The 25069-nt window shown below is 45.5% G+C and overlaps 1 protein-coding gene across 2 annotated transcripts in view; it reads right to left on the bottom strand.

The window, feature by feature from the left end:
• Positions 1-24793, bottom strand: part of LOC120917337 (inositol-trisphosphate 3-kinase B-like) — a 143575-nt gene extending 118782 nt beyond the window's left edge. For both annotated transcript variants that reach the window (XM_040328558.1, XM_040328559.1), the window contains exon 1: positions 24723-24793. The gene's annotated coding sequence lies outside the window, so the exon portion shown is untranslated. The remainder of the gene's footprint in view (positions 1-24722) is intronic.
• Between the last annotated feature and the right edge of the window lie 276 nt (positions 24794-25069).

Raw genomic sequence — 25069 nt, 5'->3', positions numbered from 1 at the left:
AAAAAAAAAAAATCACAATAAGCGCATATTGATTGGTTTGCGCAAAAGTTATAGCATCTACTAAATAGGAGATAGTTTTATTGCATTTTTATTTTTTTTGCTAGTAATCGGCGATCTTCAATTTTTATTGTGACCGTGACATTGCGGACATATCGGACACTTTTGACACATTTTTGGGACCATTTACATTTATACAGCGATTAGTGCTATAAAACTGCACAGATTACTGTATAAATGTGACTGGCAGGGAAGGGGTTAACACTAGGGGGCGCTGAAGGAGTTAATATGTTCCCTAGTGTGTGATTCTAACTGTAGGGGGAGGGGACTCACAAGGGGAGGAGACCGATCTGTGTTCCTCTGTACTGGAAACACACATCGGTCTCCTCTCCTCTGACAGGACATGGATCTGTGCGTTTACACACACAGATTCACGGTCCTTCTGTGATTGTGGGCAATCGCGGGAGCCCGGCGGACATCCCGGCCGCCGATCACGCGCACTGGGTCCCGTGCGATGCAGCGGGCGCACGCCCCCTAGACGGCCGGGAAACCCAGGACGTCATATGACAATGGGCGGGTAGAGAAGTGGTTAAAGAGTACCTGTACTGAGTTTGCAAAATAGCCATAAGGTGATACTTTTGGGTTAAATGAATCCTCTGCACAGCACTATTGCAGCTTGCAGATGTTCCTGCCAAAAAATGTACTTTTGGAAAGGGAGGATTTGCATAGGGTTTGGTATACCCCCTGTCCTCACATAGCAGGGCTTAGGTTTGGCAATACAGTAGCTTGCTTTGGCACAGAGGTATGGGAGTGCCTATTCTCTTCATGACCCAGAAGTCATAGCACTATCAAGAGGAACACTGAATTGAGAAGATAAGGCCTAGCACCTTATAATATCTATATTAAGTAAGCTTAGAATTGGAACTCTAGGCAAACAGCCAACTACAGTGCCTTGAAAAAAAGTATTCATACCCCTTGACATTTTCCACATTTTGTCATGTTACAACCAAAAATGTAAAGGTATATTATTGGGATTTTTCGTGATAGACCAAAACAATGTGCAATTTAATCTAAGTATAAATACAGCTGTTCTGTGAAGCCCTCAGATGTTTGTTAGAGAACATTAGTGAACAAACAGCATCATGAAGGCCAACAAACACACCAGACACCAGGTCAGGGATAAAGAAATGGAGACGTTTAAAGCAGAGGTAGGTTATAAAAAAATATTCCAAGCTTTGAACGTCGCAAAGAGAACTGTTCAATCCATCTTCTGAAAATGGAAAGAGTAGGGCACAGCTGCAAACCTACCAAGACGTGGCCGTCCAACTAAACTGACAGGCCGGGCAAAGAGAGCCTTGATCAGAGAAGCAGCCAATAGGCCCATGGTAATTCTGGAAGAGCTGCAAAGATCCAGATCCCAGGTGGGAGAATCTGTCCACAGGACAACTATTGGTCGTGCACTCCGCAAATCTGACCTTTATGGAAGAGTGGCAAGAAGAAAGCTATTGTTGAAAGCCATAAGCCGTTTGCAGTTTGTGAGAAGCCATGTGGAAAAAGGTGCTCTGCTCAGATGAGACCAACATGTAACTTTTTGGCCTAAAAGCAAAATGCTACGTGTGGCGAAAAACTAACACTGCACATGACCCTGAACACATCATCCCCACCGTGAAACATGGTGGTGGCATCATCATGTTGTGGGGATGTTTTTCTACAGCAGGGAAAGGGAAGCTGGTCAGAGTTGATGGGGAGATGGATAGAGCCAAACACAGGGCAATCATAGAAGAAAACCTGTTAGAGTCTGTAAAAGACTTGAGACTGGGGTGGATGGAGGTTCACTTTCCAGCAGGACAACCGCCCTAAAACATACAGCCAGAGCTAAAAATGGAATGGTTTAGATTAAAGCATATTCAGGTGTTAGAATGGCCCAGTGAAAGTCCAGACCTAAATACAATTGAAAATATTTTGCAAATAAGAATGGGCAAAAATGTCACTCTCTAGATGTGCAAAGCTGGTAGAAACAGATCCAAAAAGACTTTCAGCTGTAATTGCAGCGAAAGGTTCTACAAAGTATTGACTCAGGTGGGTTGAATACAAATGCACGCCAAACTTTTCAGATATTTATTCATAAAAAATTTTTAAAACCATTTATCATTTTCCTTTCACTTCACAATTATGTGCCATGTTGTGTTGGTCTATCACATAATAAAATACATTTACGTTTTTGGTTGCAACTAGGGCTGCAACTAACAATTATTTTCATAATCGATTCGTTGGCCGATTATTGTTTCGATTAATCGGATAATAGCCTTAAAAAAAAAATGCATTTTTACATTTTTTTGGGCCAATTTGTTGTTGGGCAGATTACAAAACACAAATTTCCGCAAAAACACATTACATGCTTTTCTGAAGCTTCTCCCTTGAAGTATATTGAACCAAAAAAAAAAAAAATAGCACCGTTTTGCGTTAAAAAGTTCTTGCCCTTTCCAAATACGCAGCAGCCGAAAATAAATCATGGATGTGAATGTGTCCTATAGGAAAACATGTAAATGAACTGTAGTGTTTCTGCAAAAAGCACCAAAACAGAGGTGTCACCCCCAGGCCTGAGATGTTTAGTAACATAATGGGGTTAAAAAAACTAAAATAAGTACAAAAAGAGCAAATAATCACTACTGTAAGGGGTTCATTTTTTTTACTGTGGGACAGTGAAAGTAATATTCAAAGGAGCGATTTTGCCTTTTTGTACTATAAAAGGCAAATTTTAGTTTTTTTAACCCCATTATGTTACTGGCCGATTAATCGATTATGAAAATTGTAATCGATTAATTTCATAATCGATTAGTTGTCGATTAGTTGTTTCGGTCCTAGTTGCAACATGACAAAATGCGGTGAATTTCAAGGGGTATGAATACTTTTTCAGGGCACTGTAACTACATGGTTAAAATATATGTTTTCTGCTTTAACTACTTTGGCTTCATTCCTATGATACACACACACAAGCCGAAGCGGTCGCTGTACTACCTCTTGTTTTTTTTTTTGGTTTTGTTAAGTTCATTGTACAGAGGTGATATGTATTCATAGTCCTGTAAGATGACAGGAAGTGGGGAGGTGACATTAAAAAGACAAATTGCTGAATCAGGAACTATATGTGTCACCTGCCCGATTGTGGAGTGTGAAAAAAGTGTCGAAATCACAAGACTGGCTGTAAAGAATTGTAAATCCTTTAGGAAGTCAAATGCCTCGTACACACGACCGTTTTTTCCGACGGGAAAACTGCTATGAGAGCTTTTCGTCGGGAATCTCGGCTGTGTGTATGCTCCATCGCAGTTTTTCCGACGGCAAAAAAAAAAAAAGAGAGTGGGATCTAATTTTTCCCATCAGGAAAAAATCCTGTCAGGAAAACCGTTCGTCTGTATGCTTTTCCAAGGGGAAAAAAAGAACGCCCATGCTCGGAAACAATTTGACGCATGCTCAGAAGCATTGAACTTAATTTTCTTAGCTTGTCTTAGGCCTTGTACACACGACCGAACATGTCCGATGAAAACGGTCCGCGGACCGTTTTCATCGGACATGTCTGCTGGGAGCTTTTGGTCTGATGTGTGTACACACCATCAGACCAAAATCCCAGCGGACAGAGAACGCAGTGACGTAGAAGACACTGACGTTCTCTAAGGCCCCGTACAGACGAGCAAACATGTACGATGAAACCGGTCCGCCGGCGGTCCGCCGGCGACGTGCGCGGCCCTGGCACTTCAATGCTTCCACGCATGCGTCAAAGTCATTCAACGCATGCGAGGGATGGCGGCCGCTCGGACATGTACGGTAGGTCTGTACAGACGACCGAACATGTCCGACGGACAGGATTCCAGCGGGCTGTTTCTAAACATGTTTAGAAATATTTGCCTGCTAGAAAAAGGCCCGGCGGGCAAATGTACGGTGGAATCCTGTCCGCTCGGCTGTACAGACGACCGAACATGTCCGACGGACAGGATTCCAGCGGGCTGTTTCTAAACATGTTTAGAAATATTTGCCTGCTAGAAAAAGGCCCGGCGGGCAAATGTACGGTGGAATCCTGTCCGCTCGGCTGTACAGACGACCGAACATGTCTGCTGAAACTGGTCCGCGGTTGTCTGTATGGGGCCTAACATGGAAGTTCAATGCTTCCACGCATACGTCGAATCAATTCGACGCATGCGCGGGATTTCGGGCCGCTGGTTATACGTCATAACCAGCGGACATGTCCGATGAGTCGTACTAACCATCGGACATGTCCGACAGACAGGTTTCCAGCGGACAAGTTTCTTAGCATGCTAAGAAACTTTTGTCCGCTGGAAACCTGTCCGCTAGGCCAGGAAACCTGTCCGCTAGGCCGTACACACGGTCGGACACGTCCGCGGACCAGTTTCAGCGGACATGTTTGGTCGTGTGTAAGAGGCCTAAGTGTTTTACGTCACCGCGTTCTTGGCAGTCAAAAGTTCACCGGACTTTTGCGTGACTGTATGCAAGGCAGGTCTGAGAGGAGTTCCGTTGGGAAAACAATTATTTTTTTATCCGATGGGAAAACCGGCCGTGCGTACGAGGCAAAACAGTGTATTTAGCCATTTGCCTGTTTTAATCCAGTACAGGTGGGGAGATCCTGCATGACCCGATACCCTCCTCCTGGGTATATGACCACCTTATGGATGCAGAAAATAAAGACTGTAAGGGCATGCAGTCGGAGGTTGGCAAAAATAGGCAGTTGATCCATGGATTTACCACCCCCCTTAAGCTGCAAAGACAGCCAAATAGGATTGTGCATGTCATGGCAAAAATGATACCCCCTTTGCATTTGACAGGCAGGACCATCGTCAAACACAACCCAATCGAGTGAATGGGACTGAGCAACCACCCTGTAACTGCGTGCAACACATTGTTGTGTGGTGGTGGGGGCCTTATGGGATTAAAACAGGCTGTGAAGAGATGACATATTGCCTTCTCAGCTCCTGTCAAATGACTCTGGAAAGTGATCCACCACCGGGCGGCAAGGTCTGCTGCAAGTGTAAACGTAGCCTAATTCAAACTAACATTGATTGCAAAGCAACAGAGTGAGAAAAAAAACTCTTTCACTAGTTTTGGCAACAAAAAAAAAATTCCATGGAAAGAAAAAAAAAATAGACAGCTAACAGGCTGCAAGTTCTTTCGCTTTTGCTCAGCAACATGTTTTCCTTCTATCATTCAATCAATGTGCCCAGACTACATTTGGAAGCAGATTGTAATATTATCATATAGCAGCAGTATCTGCTCTTCCAATCTTCTCTCCCCCTCCTTTCCCTCTGCTTCAATGAGGGTTGGCTCGGGACCAGCGGGAATAGGAAATTTTGAGGTTCCCACAGGCACAACACTGTGTCCTCAACTGTCATGCCAGGGATGGCAGCTAGAGGGATCTTGGCAGCGATAACTGTTTTTAGGAATCTAGGTAGGCGGAAACAATGGTGCTTAAATTAGCGCAAAGATGTAAACACTGGAAACAGCACCATCACAAGAGAAAACGTATAGATAGGATATGCAGATGTGCACAGCCTGGTGCAGTCAAAGGACTATAGCTGAGACTGTATTACAGAATCCGGGACCCTGGTTCCTGTACAGGATCAGCACTGAAAAAAGAACTGGCAGAGCCCACCAAGTACAGGAATGGTGAAAGAGAAAAAAAATAGAGGGTTTAGAAAAAGGACACATCTATCCCTCTTTACTTCCCATAAAAGATTTCAAGACCTGTATTTCAACCATGTCAATGCTTAAAGCTTAAAGCACTTAAAGCGGAGTTCCACCCAAATAAAGAACTTCCGCTTTAAGTGCTGGTGACCCCCTGATATGCCACATTTGGCATGTCATTTTTGGAGGGGGAGAGCAGATACTCTCTTTCCAGCTCCCATTTCCTGATGGGGATCTGCAAGGAAGTTCACCTCTCCCCCCTCCCTCCAATCTTCTGGGACACGTCACAGGTCCCAGAAGATTGCCCGGCCTATTACAGTGCGGCTTGTGCGTGCCCGGCTATGAAGCCACAGCCTGGTGCCTACAGTAGTGATTCCGGGCTGCAGAAAGGAGGGGGAAGAGGAGCAGGGTTTCATTGCCTGCATTGCTGGACCGTGGGACAGGTGAGTGTCCGATTATTAAAAGTCAGTAGCTACACTGTTTGCAGCTGCTGACTTTTAAATGGATGGAACTCCACTTTAAGATACGTTTTATCATTATTTTGGGAGGTAAATGCAAGTGGCTGCCTAAGGTTGGGGCCATACAGGAGTCAGTTTCTTTTGTTCAACCAGCAGGCTGAATGAAAGAAAGTGACCAGGTTCCATGTGGATGGGGGAATCCTCCCACTAAGCTATTGTATTCTGACAGTGGGAAGACTTCCCCACAGTCAGAGTACACTGATCAGCACTGCTGGCAATAGGCAGCTGCTCCGATCCAGAGAAATTTTTTCAACGGGATGGCTGTACACAGGTCAATTGATAAATCAACCTGTGTACAACCAGCCTACCAAAACATTGATCGAATATTTTTCTGGTCCTTGCTGAACCTGCCAAATTTCGATCCACTTTTGGCTGGCTTAAGGCTGCAGGAAAGTTTGTAAGCAAACAATAAACATAAGGATGCATGCAATTAACTTTTTGTAGGATACACAAAATACCAAAATTGTCCATTCATCTGCAACATCTCCAAAATATGCCCCTTCCTAACCAATGACACCACAAAACTCCTAGTTCACTCTCTGGTCATCTCCCGTCTCGACTACTACAACTCCCTCCTCACAGGGATTACCTTTACACAGGCTATCCCACCCTTCAGTCCATCATGAATGCTGCTGCCAGGCTCACCCACCTTACCAACTGCTCAGTGTCTGCTACTCCTCTCTGTAAAATCCCTCCACTGGATTCCACTCACCCAACAAATTAAATTCAAAATTCTAATAACAACCCACAAAGCCATCCACAACTCGGCCCTACGCTATATCACTAACCTAGTCTCAAAACACAAACCTACTCGTTCCCTTCGTCCAGCCCCCCCCCCCCCCCAAGACCTGCTTTCTAGCTCTCTCGTCACATCCACCCATGATCGCCTCCAGTACTTTTCCTGAGCCTCTCCCATCTCCTGGAAACTCCTTACCCCAATCTTTCCAACTATCTCCTACTGCTTAGTTTTAGACAATCCCTGAAAACCCTTCTCTTCAGAGAAGCCTATCCTGCCCTCACCTAACAACTGTACTTTTACTTTCTCCATCAGATCATCCACCGCAGCTATTACCTTTGTATCACTGGACCCTCCCTCCTAGTTTGTAAGCTATAACAAGCAGGGTCCTCTGATTCCTTCTGTATTGAATTGTATTGTAACTGTACTCATATTGTAAAGTGCTGTGCAAATTGCTGACGCTATAAAAATCTGGTATAATAATAATAATAATAATATTATTATTATTATTATTATTATTATTATAATTCCACAGAATATACCCTGGAATTCATAAAGAGTTGTAGACACTTATGTTAGGGTGGTCATAGCTGCCACTCAAATCTCAGCTCTTTGTATAGAAATATGCTGTGCTGAATCAAACACCAAAAAGAAAAAAACAACCCGATGATGTCTGACCAAGAAATTGCATAGGGTGTGGCCTGGTAGTGCTTTGCAAGAGTATTTTTAATGCAGCCGGAGGTATTTTTGCATTATCAATGTTAGCAATGTTAGAGCCATTCACCCAAACAGCATTGGAATATTATTAAAGTGATTTTGGTGATTTTATTCAGTTATTATGCAAGTGCATTTTTTTCTCTCTTTTATTGATAAACATACCTCAGTGAGCACTATGTAAGCTTTTGTATCATTTTGGGCACCGATCCATGCTTTATAACCTGAGCTCAGAGTGAGGGATTTACCTAGTGTGAATTCTGGGGAGGATTCTTGGTGCCCTGGGAGAGTCCAGCTGGGTTCATGGAGTCGGATTCATTTGATTAAAAGGCACAATAAAACCATTCTAATAAGGATCGATCCAGAAGGTAAGCGTGTGCCCAAAGGGGGACTTGTGGAGGTGTCTGCTATTTCACAATTTGTTTTAACCAAATTTAACGGTTTGGTTCAATTTGGTAAAAACAATACAGTTACAATTGGTGGATTGTATCACAACCTTTTTCACAGACATTTGTATGCAACGGTTATATAGTGATTTTGGATTAGAATCATACATGTTTATATGTAGCACTATTTTGATATTGTTGTTGTTTTTTTGGTATATGAATCAGCGCAGCATATTTCTACACAAACGTGTTGAGATTTTTTACTTTTGTGCTTTCAGCTTTAATTTAATTTACATATTGTGTGCAGAGTCACATTTGTCACAACGCTGATCTCTTTGCCATTGTGCCTGTAACACATAAATGTACATGGCGGAAGAGTTTTGATGTGAGACTAGTTCCCCCATCAGGTCCACAACAATTGAGATAGGCAATTGACAACAATGGGTGGATCTCACAACTACTGTAAAACCTACCTATTGCTATCCACTTTCAACCCAAAGGGTGGTGGACTTGATGGAGAACTATTCTTCCAGCAGCCCTATAAGGTTCCACCCACCCAACATGAGCAGTGGTCATGGAGTTGAGTTGTTGAATGGGAGAGCCTTGAGATACAGAGGACTAGTTCCCCATCAGGTCTGCATCCCCTGTGATGCTTGTTATCAACCAAATATGGGCAATGCCATAACTGGGTAATGGTGTCAGCTAGCATCTCCTGGCTGGCAGCTAAATGGGGTAAGGGATGCATCACTAGTTGCTAGGATGCCGCCGGCCACTGGTTCCTAGCAACCCACAGATCCTGAGTAGAAAGCTGTCACATTATTGTCAGTTACCTAGAGCACACGCCCTGCCCTTCACTAAAACTGTCCTACTCTGAGCTAATGCTAATGCTATGCTAACTCAGTTGGTCTTAAAGGGGTTGTAAAGGTTCATGTTTTTTCACCTTAATGCATTCTATGCATTAAGGTGAAAAAACATCTGATGTTTGCCAGCCCCCCGTTTACTTACCTGAGCCCTCGAAAGTCCTGCGTCGTAAACGTGCAAGCTTTTCGACTGGGCTTTTCGGCTCATTCATTGGATGATTGATTGCAGTGCAGCCATTGGCTCCCACTGCTGTCAATCAAATAAATGACGCGGCGTGCTGGGGGCGGGGCGAGTGATACAGTTGGCGGCTATAGCCTGTATCACTGGAGTGCGCCCGCAAGCTACCCCCCTTGGGAGAGCGCTTCCCAGAACGGCGGTTAGCCGATGCGGGGAGAAGCCGAGGGACCCCAGAAGATGAGGATCAGGTGCACTCTGTGCAAAACGAACTGCACAGTAGAGGTAAGTATGATATGTTTGTTATTTAAAAAAAAAAAAAAAAGGAAGCTTTACAACCCCTTTAATTACCTCTAATTTTCCTATCTAGGTCGGTAATTTTTTAAATTGCCTCAGCCATAGCCAGAAATTCTTTAAGTGGCTCAAATAAGAAATACCTGAATCTGGCAAGTGTTAGAATCTGTACAAAACTATGGCAAAGCTCTCCTGATTTAAGCGCCAGAGGTTTTAAAGTGCTCTCCCAAGGGGGGTAGCTTGCGGGCGCACTCCAGTGATACAGGCTATAGCCGCCAACTGTCGCCCAGCACGCCGCGTCATTTATTTGATTGACAGCAGTGGGAGCCAATGGCTGCACTGCAATCAATCATCCAATGAATGAGACGGAAAGCCCAGTCGAAAAGCCTGCACGTTTACGACGCAGGACTTTCGAGGGCTCAGGTAAGTAAACGGGGGGCTGGCAAACATCAGATGTTTTTTCACCTTAATGCATAGAATACATTAAGGTGAAAAAACATGAACCTTTACAACCCCTTTAAGACCAAGTAGGACAGTTTTAGTGAAGGGCAGGGCGTGTGCTCTAGGTAACTGACAATAATGTGACAGCTTTCTGCTCAGGATCTGTGGGTTGCTAGGAACCAGTGGCCGACGGCATCCTAGCAACTAGTGATGCATCCCTGACCCCATTCAGCTGCCAGCCAGGAGATGCTAGCTGACACCATTACCCAGTTATGGCATTGCCCGTATTTGGTTAATGACAAGCATCACAGGGGATGCAGACCTGATGGGGAATTAGTCCTCTGTATCTCAAGACTCTCCCATTCAACAACTCAACTCCATGCCCACTGCTCATGTTGGGTGGGTGGAACCTCATAGGGCTGCTTAGACGCGAGTTTCACAACTCGCATTCGGCGCTCTATAAGTATTTATTCCAATCCAATCCAATCCAAAGTGACCATTCCACTAGAAAGGTGTTGCGAATGCTTTATTGAATTCCCCCCCATAAAGTGAAAATTATTACAAATGTGTCAGAACTTAGATCAAATGAGATGAAGAACTTCTTCCAATTTGCTATTGCCTACTTAGTGAATACTCGTCATCACATTACAAATGCAGAATATATGCAGAAAGCTCCCTGGAAATCAACAAGCAGGGAGATAGTCACAGTTTTGGAACAACCCTGTATGAGAATTATTACTTACAAAAAGGTTTCCAACTTTGAGCAAACAAAAAGCTAAAATTATCACAAGTGATGCTTGGAGGTTCTACGGTCTGTAGGGAGTTCCCCTAATAAGCAATGAACAGGACATTGATTGGCTGCAAAGATACACTCCAAGGAGCTGATCATTCCTACACCTATTGCTAGTGAAAAATGTAGATTTCTAGCATTAATGAAATTCAGCATCCTAATGTTATCTGCATGCGCTAACACTTCCTGTGCAGATTGTCTTCGGAATTCCCTAATCCTGAGGTACTGTATTTTGCAAACAGTGACTTCCTGAGCAGAGCCGAGTTCTACCTTCCACATTTTTGCCTCACTATTAGGACACAGAGGAGAGGATGGGCCTGAGCTTGACTTCATTTAAAAGATACCATCTGAACAACAGTACACGCCCTGAGGTGCTGTGCAAGATAAATGAATCCATATACAGGCATCTATTCAGTATTACGGGGAGTTGTATAGCTTTAAGTTGCACACTGGCTGAATTTAAGGTCCATTAGCATTAGATTTCTGTTCTTGTGAGGTGGGCCTAAAGAAAACCTGTACTCTTATTATTGTCAGCAAAGCAAGTTATATGGTAGGTACAAATAGTGGGGCAGATCCACAGAACAATTACGCCGGCGTATCTCTTGATACGCCACGTAATTTCAAATTTTGCGCGTCGTATCTTTGTTTTGTATCCTCAAAACAAGATACGACGGCATCTCGGCTAGATCCGACAGGCGTACGTCTTAGTACGCCGTCGGATCTAAGCTGCAATTTTTCGGCGGCCGCTAGGTGGCGTTTCTGTCGAATTCCGCGTCGAGTATGCAAATTAGCTAGTTACAGCGATCCACGAACGTACGAGCGGGCGGCGCATTTTTTTACGTCGTTTGCGTTTGGCTTTTTCCGGCGCATTGTTAAAGCTGCTGTTATGAGGGTTAATTTCGAGCATGCGCACTGGGATACCACCACGGACGACGCATGTGCAGTTAAAAAAAAACGTTGTTTACGTCGGGTCACGATGTATTTACATAAAACACGGCCCCATTACATCAATTTGAATCCCGCGCCCTTACGCCGCCAAAGATACACTACGCCACCGTAACTTACGGCGCAAATTCTTTGAGGATTCTAAAAAAAAAAAAACTTATGGCGGCGTAGTGTATCTTAGATACGCTGCGCCCGGCGGAAGATTACGTGCAGGTACGTGGATCTGCCCCAGTATCTGCATCTACATCCCATTTCTGCTGCTACAGACTTGTAAAAAGGGTATGAGGTATCTGCATTGGATTTATGGCTTTCAGTACAGCACTGGGAAAATACTGTAAGTCAGGGATATGCAATTAGCGAACCTCCAGCTGTTGCAGAACTACAAGTCCCATGAGGCATAGCAAGACTCTGACAGCCACAATCATGACACCCAGAGGCAATGGTGGCACTTGTAGCTTTGCAACAGCTGGAGGTCCACTAATTGCATTTCTCTGCTGTAGGTGGTACTTTCAGTGTAAGAGCAGACCAATTATGGTGCCTGCTGTAAAGGACTAGTTTTACTCTGCTGCCTACAAAGATAGTTAAGGTTTACTTTAGAGTGGACCATGCATGGAAATGCAAGATCTGCTTAACTTGCAGCCCCCCTCCCAAAAAATAAACACACAGATATGCCGCGTACACACGATCGGGCTTTTGCCCGGCCAAATCACATCGGAATTGTCACATCGGAATCGAACATGTTCTATATCTAAACTCCGACAGAATTCTTCAGAATTTCCGATGAAAAAACTCTGATGGGGCTACACACGATTGGAAAATCCGATGGAAAAAGTCAGTCGGACTATTTCTATCGGAAATTCCAATCGTGGCCAGGCCCGGATTTACTCCCTTTGCCGCCCCAAGGCCGAGTCCTTCAATGCCGCCCTCGTCTACGCAGTACAGGGGGGACATTATCCGCCGGGGGACTTTTTCCGCAGGATACTGAGATGCATTGAGAAGCGGAGGGGGGGTGGGGGACTGGGATTGGTACTGCCAAAAATGACACTGAGAACCTGGGGGGTGTTGCTGCCAAAAATGACATTGAGCATTGGGGGGTGTTGCTGCCAAAAATGACATTGAGAACCGGGAGGGGGGTTGCTGCTCCCGAGAACCATCTCACCTCCTCTTCCCTCTGTTTTCTCTCCTCTCATCATCCGCATGACAGGGGGAACTCCCGAAATGAAAGTGAAAGTGTCCTCTTCTCTCAGCCACAGTGCCGCCCCTGCACCCACTGCCGCCCCGAAGCCTGGCCTTGTTGGCCTTGTCTGGAATCCGGCCCTGATCGTGGCATTAGAGTGTATGACCAGCCTAAAACTTTATATTTTATATTTGGATAGCATGAAGGAACAGTTTACAGTGCCTTGAAAATTATTCACACCCCTTGAAATTTTCCACATTTTGTCATGTTACAACCAAAAACGTAAATGTATTTTATTGGGATTTTATGTGATAGAGCAACACAAAGTGGCACATTATTGTGTAGTGGAAGAAACATGATGGTTTTAATTTTTTTTTACAAATAAATATCTGAAAAGTGTGGCGTGCATTTGTATTCAGCCCCCCTGAGTCTATACATTGTATGTAGAACTACCTTTCGCTGCAATTACAGTTGCAAGTCTTTTTGGGGATGTCTCTACCAGCTTAGCACATCTAGTGACATTTTTGCCCATTCTTCTTTGCAAAATAGCTCAAGTTCTGTCAGATTGGATGAAGAGCATCTGAACAGCAATTTTAAGTCTTGCCATCAATTCTCAATTGGATTCAGGTCTGGACTTTGACTGGGCCAACACATGGATATGGTGAAAAAATAGTGTAGCGCTAATAATACAAATGTGTGAGGCCCCGTACACACGACCGAGTTTCTCATCAGAATTCAGCCAGAAACTCGATCGGAGCTGGATTCTGCCGAGAAATTCGGTTGTGTGTACACTTTTCAGCGAGGAAGCCGACGAGGAACTTGTCGGGCCAAATAGAGAACATGTTCTCTATTTCCTCGTTGTTCAATGAGGAAAGTCGGCCCGCCGAGACCCTCGGCGGCATCAACACTGAACTCAACGAGGAACTCGATGTGTTTGGCACGTCGAGTTCCTCGGACGTGTGTACGGGGCCTAAGGGATTGCTCCTAAGTGTTAAAAATCAAGAACACACAGTAAGAAACCGTTGAATTAACTTCAAGGTTAGTAACAAAACAAAAGAAAACCTGTATACAAAACATGATGTGTAATGAAGTCCCAAACAGAAATATAGGCTTCCAATGTAGTGATAAAATAAAAAACAGAGTCCATAAAACAAGGGAAACTTCTTCCTATTGAAGTGACACCGAATGACAAGGTGAAGAAAAGAGTTGCCTGTAGTCACTCTTAAAACTCTTCTGAGGTAAGTGAATGGGGTACTCTTACCAGCTACGTTGGATACACCTGTCTTCCGACAGTGGGTCATATGAGCGTAGGGTCCTGGAGCTTAGGGTCGGGGTCAAGTCAGACTGGGTACAAACCAGGATTTCTCCTCATGGACTCCAAATGGAAAAATAAAAGGAAAGAGGCTTCAAATGGTGCAGGTCAACCAAAAAATGGTTTTATTGGAACAAGTCAAAATGACAAAATAAAAAAAGTGACCACAAAATGTAAAAACAAGTATAAAAAGCAATGTGGAGTGCAGTAAATGCTAGCCATGTCTTGGTAGGTTTGCAGTTGTGCCATTCTCGTTCCATTTTCAGATGATGGATTGAACAGTGCTCTGTGAGAAGTTCAAAGGTTGGAATATTTTCTCCACAACTTTATCCCTCGCCTGTCCTGGTGTGTTCCTTGGTCTTCATGATGCCGTTTGTTCCCTGAGGCCTTGTACACACGACCGACCAGTTTCCGCGGACATGTTCGGTCGTGTGTAGGGCCGACCGGACAGTTTTCCGGCCTAGCGGACAGATTTCCAGCGGACAAAAGTTTCTTAGCATGCTAAGATACTTGTCCGCTGGGAGCCTGTCCGTCGGACATGTCCGATGGTCAGTACGACTCATCGGACATGTCCGCTCACCCGAAATCCCACGCATGCGTCAAAGTGATTCGACGCATGCGTGGAAGCATTGAACTTCCGCGTCAGAGAACGTCGGTGTCGTATACGTCACCGCGTTCTCTGTCCGCGGGGATTTTGGTCCGATGGTGTGTACAACCATCAGACCAAAATCTCAGAGCGGACATGTCCAATGAAAACGGTCCGCGGACCATTTTCATCGGACATGTTTTCCCGTGTGTACGAGGCCTAAGGCTCTAAAACAAACCTCTGAGGGCTTCACAGATCAGCTGTATTTATACTGAGATTAAATTACACAGAGAGTAAAGGGGGCTGAATACAAATGCACGCCACACTTTTCACATATTTATTCGTAAAAAAAGAAATTGGAAAATATTTTTTTATTTTACTACCACTTCACAATTATGTGCCACTTTGTGTTGGTCTAACACATAAAATCCATTTACGTTTTTGATTGTAATATGACAAAAATTTGGAAAATTTCAAGGGGTAGGAAAACTTTAAGGCACTGTAGATCCCCAGCTGGGTATTAACTGCTATCCAAGCACCATGTTAGAAAGTCACTTCATACACCGTATTTTCCGGCGTATAAGACGACCTTTTGGATGCAAAAAAATGCATCCAAAGTTGGGGGTCGTCTTATACGCCAGTACCTGTCTCCGTCAGGCTGCGGGCATCCATGATTTAAAAGCCACGCCTCCTCCTCAGACTTTTCCGCGATTGGCGGAACACTAATTTTCCCAGCAGGGCCTCTGTTCAGTGTTCCGCCAATCACGGATGCCTTCTCATCCTCGGACGAGAGGACATCCGTGATAGGCGGAACACTGAACTGAGGCCCTGCTGGGAAAATTAGTGTTCCTGAGGAGGCGCGGCTTTTGAATCATGGATGCCCGCAGCCTGGAAGCCAAAATCTGAAAAGAAAGTAAGGTAGGGAGATCGTCTTGGCCGGCACAGTGGAGGCATGTAATGGCACAGTGGAGGCATGTGATGGCACAGTGGAGGCATGTGGTGGCACAGTGGAGGCATGTGGTGGCACAGTGGAGGCATGTAATGTAATGACACAGTGAGGCATGTAATGTAATGTAATGTAATGACACAGTGAGGCATGTAATGGCACAGTGGAGGCATGTAGTGTAATGGCACAGTGAGGCATGTAGTGTAATGGCACAGTGAGGCATGTACTGTAATGGCACAGTGGAGGCATGTAATGGCACAGTGGAGGCATGTAATGTAATGGCACAGTGGAGGCATGTAATGTAATGTAATGGCACAGTGAGATCTGAAAAAAGCCTGTTTCTGTCAGTGGTTGTTCTGGCTACCCCTTAGCTTCCAGAAAGACTAGTAGGAAGGGGGTAGTTTTATACGGTGAGTATATCCCAAAACCAAAATTTTTACTGGAAAAATAGGGGGTCGTCTTATACGCTGGCAAATACGGTACTGGTGACATAGCGGGGGGTAATTTTCCAGAAAAGTTGAGGAAGCCGAATCTCATGCGACGATGCTCCAGTACTGTGCAGGAGAGTCTTCTTGCAAGGTTTGGGATCCATCGCTGTACAAGAGTATCAAGGTTTGGATTCCTGAGCTTTCTTTATATCATGCGGTGAGGGTGTGGACATTACATTCAGCTAGGCAAAGCAGCTGGAATTTGGTGTGCAAGGTAAACAATGTACAGCCCCCCCCCCCTCATTTCGGGAGCAGGGGGATCCTTTACTTCAGCTATGCATTGCACATTCATGTAAAGGTATGATATCATACACAGCTGTGGGAAAGTACAGTTATGTATACCTACAAAAGGTTAGGATATGCACATATAAAACTTAATTACTGTCTTTTGACTACAGCTAATTGACAAAACGGGGTTACCTAAGCAAAGCAATTTCCAGCCTATATGGCCTGTTTAACATGGACTTCAGCTTGTATAACAACAGTGTAAACTACAAGCTTTTATGAAAGTTTTGGCAAGCTTCAAACGGCTTTCTCTAAGGCCCCGTACACACGACAGAGGAACTCGACGTGCTTGGCACGTCGAGTTCCTCGTCGAGTTTTGGGATGAAGCCGCCGAGGAGCTCGGCGGGCCGGCTTCTCCCATAGAAGAGCGAGGACAACGAGAAAATAGAGAACATGTTCTCTATTTTCTCGTCGAGTTCCTCGGCGGCTCCATCGAGCCAAAACTGTACAGACGACAGAGATTCTCGGCAGAATCCGGGTTTTGACCGAGTTTCTCGGCGAATTCTGCCGAGAATCTCTGTCGTGTGTACGAGGCCTAAGCCTATAAAGTGCCCCTTAGCTCCTGTTTGTAAATGCTGGCTTAAGCAGGCTTTCAAAAACTTCAACTAGTGCTGAAACCTGTTAGTGGCCTGTTTAAGGCGACGACCAGCACTCATTAGGATCTGTGTTCAATATTTAAAAACTGGAGCTAAAGGGTGCTTTAAAAGCTTCAAAGCTTGCTCTGCAAAGGTTTTGTGAAAGCTTGCTGTTCACACAGCTTTTATATAATCTCAAGCCCATGAGAAACAAGCCAAATACTGCGAGAGACAAACAGTCTAAAGCTGGCCATAGACTGATGCCCAGTACACACGAGCCGTTTTCCCGCCGAAAACAAACAAACAATGGTTTTCCCGACGGAATTCCCCTCAAGCCTGCCTTGCATACACACGGTCACACAAAAGTTTGGTGAAATTTTGACTGCCAAGAACGTGGTGACATAAAAGACTACGACGAGCCAAGAAAAGTAAGTTCAATGCATCTGAGCATGCGTCAAATTGTTTCTGAGCATGCATGTTTTTTTTCCCCATTGGAATTCCATACAGACTAATGGTTTTCCGGCTAGGATTTTTTCCTGACGGGAAAAAAAAGAGATCCTGCTCTCTTTTTTTTCCCCTGTCAGTTTTCCTGTAGGAAAAAGTCAGATGGAGCATAAACGCGGTCAGGATTCCCAACCAAAAGCTCTCATCTGAGTTTTTCCAATGGGAAAACCGGTCGTGTGTACGGGGCATTAATGTTTTTGTTTCCTGCAACCACAAGTTGACAACACTGACTGTGTTGGAGGAAGCCATTCTTGCGAAGCTGTGTTCTTCTGGTAAGGGGGGTCCCCGCTGGAAAAACACAGTGGTTACAGCTAGTGGCTATACTAACCGCTAGCAATACTCACATTCAAAATCTAACAGGCTGGTTGTACCCAAGACGATTAAACAATCAATTTGTGTACATTCAGCCTGCCCATACATGGTTTGGATCTCGGCTGGTTCCTGCTGAACCAGCTGAGATTCAAACTGTGTATTGCCAGCTTTATGCACTCAGTTGATTCTGAGAAAAAAAGTAAACTTTGCAAAGCCTTTTGACTAGAATCACCCCAGCCTCAAAGGATGTTACACAGTCTATCATGAAGAGGTTAATATTTTGTTGGTTACATCCAGGAAGAAGGGTGGAGGATTAGACTTGGGCTGAACAAATTCCTGAAGGCAGCTAGCCAACGGGCCTAAAAAATAAACAGCACAGAACATTTTTGAGCGGTTTGTATAGTTGATTATTGAAGTACATTGTCGATGACTTCTGCTGACTTCTAAAGTAGACTGACTGGCTCCTGAATTCTACAGACTTTACACTTGTTCATTAGCTGCACAATATATGGTAATGTGTAGAAAGAGGAGCTAAGGGAAAACACAACAGTTGCCACCAATCAGGCGTTACCTTTCATCCCCACACAAGTATTAATGGTCCTGTCACACAGGTGTTAGAAGGTGTATTCAGCAGGGATCAGTGAAGAGATCTCCTGCTGAGTTGGAGCTACACAATTCAGATGTCACTATTGTGATATTCCGCCCAGGTTCGCACTGGGTACGATTTGCTTCGATTTGAGATGCGATTTCACTTGTGAAATCGCATCTCAAATCGGCAGGATTTGCCGGTAATGAGACTGTCCTAATCGGTGTGGCGCTGCACCGATTTCAAAAAGTAGTTCCTGTACTACTTTTTGCAATTTAGGGCCGCGATTTACCTGCACAGATGTCTCTTAAATCGCGGCCGAAATCGGGACTGCCAGCGGGAGTGAAATCGTGCGAGTTCAGCTGAACTCGCACGGCTTCACTCCCGCAGCCCAGTGTGAACCAGGGCTCCAGCATGTTCAGTTTTTCATCCGCATTTTCACAGACCCATGTGGTATCTATAGCCAGTGGGATGTAAATAGACATGTATCCATTTATATCAGGTAACCTCCAATTCATCACATTTAGGTCTTTAGAAAAGGACACAGGGCCAGATTCACGTAGGTCGCCGCATCTTTGAGGCGGCGTAGCGTATCCTATTTACGCTACGCCGCCTTAAGTCAGAGAGGCAATTGCTGTATTCTCAAAGCACTTGCCTCCTAAGTTACGGCGGCGTAGCGAAAATGGGGCCGGCGTAAGTGCGCGTAATTCAAATGAGGATGAGGGGGGCGTGTTTTATTTAAATGAATGGTGACCCGACGTGATTGACGGTTTTTACGAACGGCGCATGCGCTGTCCGTGTACATATCCCAGTGTGCATTGTGGCAAAGTACGCCGCAAGGACGTATTGGTTTCGACGTGAACGTAAATTACGTCCAGTCCCATTCACGGACGACTTACGCAAACTATGTAAAATTTCAAAATTTCGACGCGGGAACGACGGCCATACTTAACATTGGCTACCCCACCTAGGGGGCAGCTTTATCTTTACGCCTGCATACCTCTTACGGAAACAGCGTATCTTTACTGCGACGGGCAAGCGTACGTTCGTGAATCGGCGTATCTACTCATTTGCATATTCTACGCCAAACTCAATGGAAGCGCCACCTAGCGGCCAGCGGAAATATTGCACCCTAAGAAACGGCGGCGCAGGCCGTCGTATCTTAGGTAGGTTTAAGTGTATCTCAGTTTGAGCATACACTTAAACATACAACGGGCTTAGATTCCGAGTTCCGAGTCCTGCAAGCAACATCTTTGAGGCAGCATGCAAGCGATGTATACACCGCCCCTGTCCATTGGAATACATAGGCAGCGCTGCTGAAGTGCCTGCAAAGCGATTAGACAGCAGTGCTACACGAGTGCTTTTAACCTCTTCTACGCTCGAATAGCGCGCCAAAGCATCGTTATAACAGCGGTAAAGCATCGCTAAAACTAGCGGCACTTTACCGCTACCGCCCCAGTGTGAAATGGCTCTCAGTGATGGTCTAAATTTGCTTGATTCCCCCATCAACACAGACAGTGTTCATGCGGGAATCCCTCCTGCCAGACCATTGTCTTCTCCCAGCAGAGGGGGGTTTAGCTACCCTAGGACAATGAGTCTGTTAGGACTACATAACACCTCCCTCCTTTCTTCATAACAGGGGAGATGTTTGTAGTCCATTGAGTTTGCAGGAAACAATACTGACTGGCATGGGCGTCCGCTGAAACTTTTTCAGGGGGGGGGGCGCTTTGGCCAGCTGGCAGTGTGAAATAGCTCTTGAGATAATTCAGCTTCACTCCATGCCCATATAAATATAGCCTAGAGAATGTACAGACCCCCCTTCAGCACAGATGGACCCCCCCCCCTTCAGCACAGACCCCTCCATTCAGCACAGATGGACCCCCTATTCTGCACAGACCCCTCAATTCAGCACAGACGGACCATCCCTTCAGCACAGACCCCCCATTCCAAACAGGACCTTTCATTCAGCACAGACCCCCCCTTCAGCACAGATGGACCCCCCTTTAAGCACATACCCCTCTTCAGATAGCCCACGGCCCCAAGACTCTTCAACACCTTCTCAATTTTCCAGGGGGGTCAATTGCCCCCCTTGCCCTAGTGAGCGGACGCCCATGCTGACTGATAACAGCGATGAGGCAGAGAGTACATGATTTCTGGCTGGATGAACAGCTATGTGTTCTTGTTTTTTTTTTGCACTTGTCAAACAGATATAATAAATCACTTTCAATTGTAAATTTTACAGACGCAAAAAGGAGAGAAAATTATTGTTAGCGTTTATATACACTTGCTGCAGGAAGATTCAAACACACACTGCCTGCGTTCAAATCCGTGCACCCATTTTTCACATCAAATTTTGACATGTTGCTGTGTCCATGCAGCCGCTGCATTTGCACCCACCTCTATAGTCTGCCTGTACTTAGGTCAGGGTGAATGCAAGGGCAATAACAAACACAGCCTGCATGCAGAAAGGGTGTCTGAAGGAAGCCTAATGTTGCGTACACACGGTTGGAATTTCCGACAACAAATGTTCGATGTGAGTTTGTTGTCGGAAAATCCAACCATGTGTACGCTCCATCGGACAATTGCTGTCAGAATTTCCAACAACAAACGTTTGAGAGCTGGTTCTCAAATTTTCTGACAACAAAAGTTCCCATCGGAAAATCCGCTCATCTGTATGCAATTCCGACGCGCGAAAAAACATGCATGCTCAGAATCAGGCAGAAGAGCTGAACTGCCTATTGAACTTCATTGATCTCGGCTCGTACTTCAGATACATTAGATACTAGAACTGTAAAAAACAACCTATCATTCTCTGCAGCCTCAGCTGTCCCGGGGACTTGTCCTTAATGTTCCCCTAACGGGGAAGTTCCTTCAATGACTGCGCAGGCGCAAACTTGCCAACGGAAATCTCCGAACCTCGCCCGGCATCCAGGCTCATTTTTTAACATCCCCGTGGATTGGAGGATGTTAAAAAAAGAGCCAGGAGGCCGAGTGAGTGGAGCGAGGACGGGAGGCCGACTGGCCACTTACCTCAAAATCCACGTCGCCCTGGATGCCGGCCGCGGTTCGGAGATTTCCGTCAGCAAGTTTGCGCCTGCGCAGTCCTTGAAGGAACTTTCCCGATAGCTGGAACCATCTCAGCACATCAGCTTGCACATGCGCTGGAACTTCCACGATAGCTGGAACCAGCACGGCAGATCACCGGGACTCCCTCTCCTCATTGACTGAGACACATCACCAGGAGCAACTGGTTCCCACTGCTGTCAATCACAGCCAATGAGGAGAGAGGGGGAGTCTTATGGATGTATAGAGCATGTAGGAGGAGCCAGGAGCACCGGCGGGGAATCCGAGAAGAAGAGGATTTGGGCTGCTCTGTGCAAAACCATTACACAGAACAGGTAAGTATACTTTTTTAAAGTGGTAGTAAAGGCGTTTTTTGTATTTATACCTACAGGTAAGTCTACAATAAGGTTTACCAGTAGGTACAGTAAATATCTCCTAAACATGTACAGGAGGTATTTACCCAAATATCGCTGGTGATGTCACCGGCACATGTGCCCTGCGCTCTCAATGGACGGTGTGCTGTCCATCAAGAGAGTTTTGTTCACACAGCTGATGGAGACTGACACGACTTCCATCTTCACCCCTCTTCCTTCCGATTCACGAGCTGCAGCCATCTGATTGGCCGAGCCGCAATGTCGTCACTCCCATGTGTGTAAGAGTGACGACATCGCAGCTCGGCCAATCAGATGGCCGCAGCTCACGAACCCAGAAGGCAGACCGGGGGAAGGGCTTCGTTTTTAGGCAAGTCTTTCATAATGTATGTAATAATAAACATTAACTTGCAGGGAGAAGATTTCCTTTTTTTCACGGTTTACTACCAATTTTAACCACCATTATGCAGGTAAATGACCTGGCCCCTTTTTGCGATTCGGCACTGCGTCGCTTTAACTGACAATTGCGCGGTCGTGCGATGTGGCTCCCAAACAAAATTGGCGTCCTTTTTTTCCCACAAATAGAGCTTTCTTTTGGTGGTATTTGATCACCTCTGCGGTTTTTATTTTTTGCGCTATAAACAAAAATAGAGCGACAATTTTTAAAAAAAACATAAAAATTTTTACTTTTTGTTATAATAAATATCCCCAAAAAATATATAAAAAGTTTAGGCCGATACGTATTCTTCTATATATTTTTGTTAAAAAAAAAAAAATGCAATAATCGTTTATTGATTGGTTTGCGCAAAAGTTATAGCGTTTACAAAATAGGGGATAGTTTTATGGCATTTTTATTAAGATTTCTTTTTTTTACTAGTAATGGCGGCGATCAGCGATTTTTTTTGGTACTGCGACATTATGGCGGACACTTTTGACACATTTTTGGGACCATTGTCATTTTCACATTTTCAAATGACAATGGCAGTGAAGGGGTTAACCACTAGGGGGCGCTAAAGGGGTTAAGTGCGTCCTATTGTGTTTTTTTTTACTGTTTTTTTACTGTAGGGGGGCGGGGCTGGACTTGTGACATCATTGATCATCTTTCCCTATATCAGGGAACAGATGATCAGTGACACTGCCACTGTGAAGAACGGGGAAGGTTTGTTTACACTCACCTCTCCCCGTTCTTCAGCTCCTGTGACCTGATCGCAGGACACCGGTGGCGATCAGGTCCGTGGTCACGGAGCTCAGGACTAGGTCGCGAGCATGCCGCCACGCTCGCGACCCATGGCTGGGCTCTTAAAGGCGACGTACCTGTATGTGCCTGTGCCCAGCCGTGCCCTTCTGTCGAAGTATATCGGCATGAAGGGGTCCTCAAGTGGTTAAATATTGATCGAAATTTATTTCAATGGACAGGAGTGGTGAAGGAGCGGTATACACACCTCTCCTTCACCACTCCAAAGATGCTGCTAGCAGGACTTTTTTTTACCATCCTGCTAGCGCACTGCTCCAGTGTGAAAGCCCTCGGGCGTTCACATTGGAGAGACAGCAGCGCTGTTTTAGGTCACTTTGCAGGCGCTATTATTAACGTTATAGTGCCTGCAAAGCGACCCAGTGTGAAAGGGGTCTTAATATTAGGACATTTGCTTGTCCTGGAGTCAAGCGATGTCAGCACCACAGCTAATGTTTCCGTCGCCATTGCCAGTAAGGGAACCAAGTGGGAGGAGTAGGAGGGAGGGGACAAGTGGCCGGGGGAGAAGCAAGGGGAAGACCGCGGCGGCGGGGGTGTTGGTTTGCCCCCCCCCCCCGAATTATCGAGCACCAGCCACCGCTGCTCCCCAGCACCCCCTAATTACTTATCTGAGCCCCATCTCTCTCCAGCGATGTCCATGAGTGTCTTAGTCTTCTGGGACTCTTCTCCTGATAGGCTGAGACAATCATCGGTGGCTCCCGTGGCTGTCAATTAAAGTCAGTTAGCCAATTAGGGGAGAGAGGGGGCAGGGCCGGGTTGGGGCTCTGTATCTTAATGGTCACACAGATCTGTGACTTGGGTGCACCTATAGCAAGCTGCTGACTGAGGGGGCACTCGACAGGGGGGGAGGGGCAGGAGCAATAAAGAGGGACACGAGAAGAGAAGGATCTTGGCTGCTCTGTGCAAAACCAACTGCACAGAGGAGGTAAGTATAAATTTTTTTTTTTTTTTTTTAAACAAGACTTTAATATCACTTTAAGTGTGTCTGTGTCGCAACAATTTCCCTTTGGGATTAGTAAAGTATTCTGTATGTTATGGAAGCATCTATGTCCACCATAAGGGAGGCAGCAATAAAACCTGCCAGGGGGTCTAATCCCTCTCCACTCTGTCCAGAACTAACAAAAAGTTTTGCCTTTGGTTCTGCATTCTCTATCTGTTATCTGTTCTTGCCAATGTACCCGGAGCTTTCGCTGCAACAGTTATTCGGAGAATTGAAACTTATTTAAAGGGTTTGTCCATGTTAGAAGAGTCGGGAAAGGCTGCTCCATTCTGTAAGCAAGGCAATGGCACAATTCTGTATAAGAAGAGTGACAGAGGGGACCCTGCAGAGGACAGCTCCCCCCTGTGGTCAGGGACATATTACTCCTACAAACATATGAAGGGGGCTCAGTCACTACATTCCTCCATCTCCTCACTGCCTGCAGGTACCACACAGCTGGAGCCCCCCAACTTTACTGACACCATCACTTCTACAGACTTCACACTGCTCTGCTACACCATCAATCCCACAGCACACCCCATACAAACAGCACACTCCATGCACACAGCACACCCCATACACACAGCACACTCCATGCACACAGCACACCCCATGCACACAGCACACAGCACACCCCATACAAACAGCACACTCCATGCACACAGCACACCCCATGCACATCCCATGCACACAGCACACCCCATGCACACAACACACTCCATACACACAGCACAGCTCTTACCGCTCCGCACGCTCCTCTCCCTTTTCTTTTCTCAAGTGTCCCAATACTTTTTATGAGTACAGGTAGGCGGGGATAGACGGGAGAGGAGCGGCCAGGGGCGGCGCTGCGGGTCTTCACATGGTCAATGGAAAAGTTACGGTAGGGTGCCATCTGCTGGTGAATTTTCGTCATTACATCATCTTTGGCATTGACAGTTTTTAAAAGCAAACTTTTGTGAAAAAGAAATAAAAAAGAAATGCATATTCTTTTGCAGGAAACAAAATTGGGATTTTTATTTTTTTCACATGAGCTTGCAGAGCGTTGTACCAGCAGTCAGTGCATTACAGGTGCAATTTCAGTCTCCAGCA

Source organism: Rana temporaria, chromosome 11 (assembly GCF_905171775.1).
Source record: "Rana temporaria chromosome 11, aRanTem1.1, whole genome shotgun sequence".
NCBI classification, from domain to species: domain Eukaryota; kingdom Metazoa; phylum Chordata; class Amphibia; order Anura; family Ranidae; genus Rana; species Rana temporaria.
Note: the sequence above shows the minus strand (reverse complement) of the source record. Positions and strands in the feature narration are given on the sequence as shown.